The following is a 4,784-nucleotide window of genomic DNA, read 5'->3' on the forward strand; positions in this document are numbered from 1 at the left end:
TGTTCTCCATAGTGGCTGTATCAATTTACATTTCCCACCAACAGTGCAAGAGGGTTCCATTTTCTCCACACCCTCTCCAGCATTTACTGTTTGTAGATTTTTTGATGATGGCAATTCTGACTGGTGTGAGGTGATATGTCACTGTAGTTTTGATTTGCATTTCTCTAATGATTAGTGATGTTGAGCATCCTTTCAAGAGTTTGTTGGCAAACTGTGTATCTTCCTTGGAGAAACGTCGATTTAGATCTTCTGCCCATTTGTGGATTGGGTTGCTTGTTTATTTTGATATTGAGCTGCATGAGCTGTTTGTATATTTTGGAGATTAATCCTTTGTCAGCTGCTTCATTTGCAAATATTTTCTCCCATTCTAAGGGTTGTCTTTTCAACACTTAGGTTGCTTCCATGCCCTGGATATTGTAAATAGTCCTGAAATGAACACTGTGGTACATGTCTCTCTTTGAATTGTGGCTTTCTCAGGGTATATGCCCAGTAGTGAGATTGCTGGATCATATGGTGATTCTATTTTTAGTTTTTTAAGGAGCATCCATACTGTTCTCCATAGTGGCTGTATCAATTTACATTTCCCACCAACAGTGCAAGAGGGTTCCCTTTTCTCCACACCCTCTCCAGCATTTACTGTTTGGTGTGGTACACAGGCCTCTCACTGTTGTGGCCTCTCCCATTGCAGAGCACAGGCTCCGGATGCGCAGTCTCAGCGTCCATGGCTCAGGGGCCCAGCCACTCCGTGGCATGTGGGATCTTCCCAGACCGGGGCACGAACCCATGTCCCCTGCATCAGCAGGCAGACTCTCAACCACTGCGCCATCAGGGAAACCCACACTTAGGGCTTTAATGCGTTTTGAGTTTATTTTTGTGTATGGTATTAGGGAGTGTTCTAATTTCATTCTTTTACATGTAGCTGTCCAGTTTTCTCAGCACCACTTATTGAAGAGGCTGTCTTTTCTCCATTGTATATTATTGCCTCCTTTATCAAAGATAAGGTGACCATATGTGTGTGGGTTTATCTCTGGGCTTTCTATCCTATTCCCTTGATCTATATTTCTGTTTTTGTGCCATTACCATACTGTCTTGATTACTGTAGATTTGTAGTATAGTCTCAAGTCAGGGAGGCTGATTCCTCCAGCTCGGTTTTTCTTTCTCAAGATTTCTTTGGCTATTCGGGGTCTTTTGTGTTTCCATACAAATTGTGAAATTTTTTGTTCTAGTTCTCTGAAAAATGTCATTGGTAGTCTGATAGGGATTGCATTGAATCTGTAGATTGCTTTGGGTAGTATAGTCCTTTTCACAATGTTGATTCTTCCAATCCAATAACATGGTGTATCTCTCCATCTGTTTGTATCATCCTTAATTTCTTTCATCAGTGTCTTATAGTTTTCTGCATAGAGCTATTTTGTCTCCTTTGGTAGGTTTATTCCTAGGTATTTTATTCTTTTTGTTGCGAGGGCAAATGGGAGTGTTTCCTTAATTTCTCTTCCAGATTTTTCATCATTAATGTATAGGAATGCAAAAGATTCCTGAGCATTCATTTTGTATCCTGCAACTTTACCAAATTCATTGATTAGCGCTAGTAGTTTTCTGGTAGCATCTTTAGGATTCTCTATGTATAGTATCATGTCATCTGCAAACAGTGACAGTTTTTGTTCTTCTTTTCCAATTTGGATTCATTATATTTCTTTTTCTTCTCTGATTGCTGTGGCTAAAACTTCGAAAACTATGTTGAGTAATAGTGGTGAGAGTGGGCAAACTTGTCTTGTTCCTGATCTTAGAGGAAATGGTTTCAGTTTTTCACCACTGAGAACGATATTGTCTGTGGCTTTGTCATTTACAGGCTTTATTATGTTGAGGTAAGTTCCCTCTATGCCTACTTTCTGGAGAGTTTTTATCATAAATGGGTGTTGAATTTTGTTGAAAACTTTCTCTGCATCTATTGAGATGATCATATGGTTTTTCGCCTTCAGTTTGTTAATATGGTGTATCACATTGATTGATTTGCATATACTGAAGTATCCTTGCATTCCTGGGATAAACCCCACTTGGTCATGGTGTATGATCCTTTTAATGTGCTGTTGGGATTCTGTTTGCTAGTATTTTGTTGAGGATTTTTGCATCTATGTTTGTCAGTGATATGGGCCTATAGTTTTCTTTTTTAGTGACATCTTTGTCTGGTTTAGGTATCAGGGTGATATTGGCCTTGTAGAATGAGTTTGAGAGTGTCTTCCCTCTGCTACATGATGGAAGAGTTTGATAATGATAAGTGTTAGCTCTTCTCTAAATGTTTGGTAGAATTCGCCTGTGAAGCCTTCTAGTCCTGGGCTTTTGTTTGTTGGAAGATTTTTAATCACAGTTTCAATTTCAATGCTTGTGATTGGTCTGTTTATATTTTCTATTTCTTCCTGGTTCAGTCTCAGAAGGTTGTGCTTTTCTAAAAATTTGTCCATTTCTTCCAGGTTGTCCATTTTATTGGCATATAGTTGCTTGTAGTAATCCCTCATGATCCTTTGTATTTCTGCAGTGTCAGTTGTTACTTCTTTTTCATTTCTAATTCTGTTGATTTGAGTCTTCTCCCTTTTTTTTATTGATGAGTCTGGCTAATGGTTTATGAATTTTGTTTATCTTCTCAAAGAACCAGCTTTTAGTTTTATTGATCTTTGCTATTGTTTCCTTCATTTCTTTTTCATTTACTTCTTTTTTTTTTTTTTTTTTGGCGGTACGCGGGCTTCCCACTGCTGTGGCCTCTCCCACTGCAGAGCACAGGCTCCAGACACGCAGTCCCAGCGGCCATGGCCCACAGGCCCAGCCACTCCGCAGCACGCGGGATCCTCCCAGACCGGGGAACGAACCCATGCCCCCCGCATTGGCAGGCGGACTCCCAACCACTGTGCCACCAGGGAAGCCCTCATTTACTTCTTTATGATTTCTTTCCTTCTGTTAATTTTGGGATTTTTTTGTTCTTCTTTCTCTAATTACTTTAGGTGTAAGGTTAGATTGTTTATTTGAGATGTTTCTTGTTTCCTTGAGGTAGGATTTTATTGCTATAAACTTCCCTCTTAGAACTGCTTTTGCTGCATCCCATAAGTTTTGGGTTGTCGTGTTTTCATTGTCATTTGTTTCTAGGTATTTTTTTTATTTCCTCTTTGATTTTTTCAGTGATCTCTTGGGTTTTTAGTAGTGTATTGTTTAGCTTCCATGTGTTTGTATGTTTTACAGATTTTTTTCCTGTAATTGATATCTAGTCTCGTAGCATTGTGGTCAGAAAAGATACTTGATACAATTTCAATTTTCTTAAATTTACCAAGGCTTAATTTGTGACCCAAGATATCATCTATCCTGGAGAATGTTCCATGAGCACTTGAGAAGAAAGTATATTCTGTTGTTTTTGGATGGAATGTCCTATAAATATAAATTAAGTCCATCTTGTTTAATGTATCATTTAAAGCTTGTGTTCCCTTTTATTCTTGATGAGTCTGGCTAATGGTTTATCAATTTTATTTATCTTCTCAAAGAACCAGCTTTTAGTTTTATTGATCTTTGCTATTGTTTCCTTCATTTCTTTTTCATTTATTTCTGATCTGATCTTTATGATTTCTTTCCTTCTGCTAAATTTGGGGTTTTTTTGTTCTTCTTTCTCTAGTTGCTTTAGGTGCAAAGTTAGGTTGTTTATACGAGATGTTTCCTGTTTCTTAAGGTAGGATTGTATTGCTATAAACTTCCCTCTTAGAACTGCTTTTGCTGCATCCCATAGGTTTTGGGTCGTCGTGTCTCCATTGTCATTTGTTTCTAAGTATTTTTTGATTTCCTCTTTGATTTCTTCAGTGATCACTTCGTTATTAAGTAGTTTATTGTTTAGCCTCCATGTGTTTGTATTTTTTATAGATCTTTTCCTGTAATTGATATCTAGTCTCATAGTGTTGTGGTCAGAAAAGATACTTGATATGATTTCAATTTTCTTAAATTTGCCAAGGCTAGATTTGTGACCCAATATATGATCTATCCTGGAGAATGTTCCATGAGCACTTGAGAAAAATGTGTATTCTGTTGTTTTTGGATGGAATGTCCTATAAATATCAATTAAGTCCATCTTGTGTAATGTATCATTTAAAGCTTGTGTTTCCTTATTTATTTTCATTTTGGATGATCTGTCCATTGGTGAAAGTGGGGTGTTAAAGTCCCCTACTATGATTGTGTTACTGTCGATTTCCCCTTTTATGGCTGTTAGTATTTGCCTTATGTATTGAGGTGCTCCTGTGTTGGGTGCATAAATATTTACAATTGTTATATCTTCTTCTTGGATTGATCCCTTGATCATTATGTAGTGTCCTTCTTTGTCTCTTGTAATAGTCTTTATTTTAAAGTCTATTTTGTCTGATATAAAAATTGCTACTCCAGCTTTCTTTTGATTTCCATTTGCATGGAATATCTTTTTCCATTCCCTCACTTAAGTCTGTATGTGTCCCTAGGTCTGAAGTGGGTCTCTTGTAGACAGTAATATATACAGGTCTTGTTTTTGTATCCATTCAGCCAGTCTAATGTCTTTTGGTTGGAGCATTTAATCCATTTACATTTAAGTTAGTTATTGATATGTATGCCCCTATTACCATTTTCTTAATTGTTTTGGTTTTTTTTTTTTTTTTTTTTTTTTGCGGTATGCGGGCCTCTCACTGCTGTGGCCTCTCCCGTTGTGGAGCACAGGCTCCGGACGCACAGGCTCAGCGGCCATGGCTCACGGGCCCAGCCGCTCCACGGCATGTGGGATCTTCCCGGAC

This window comes from Physeter macrocephalus, chromosome 8 (genome assembly GCF_002837175.3).
Source record: "Physeter macrocephalus isolate SW-GA chromosome 8, ASM283717v5, whole genome shotgun sequence".
NCBI classification, from domain to species: domain Eukaryota; kingdom Metazoa; phylum Chordata; class Mammalia; order Artiodactyla; family Physeteridae; genus Physeter; species Physeter macrocephalus.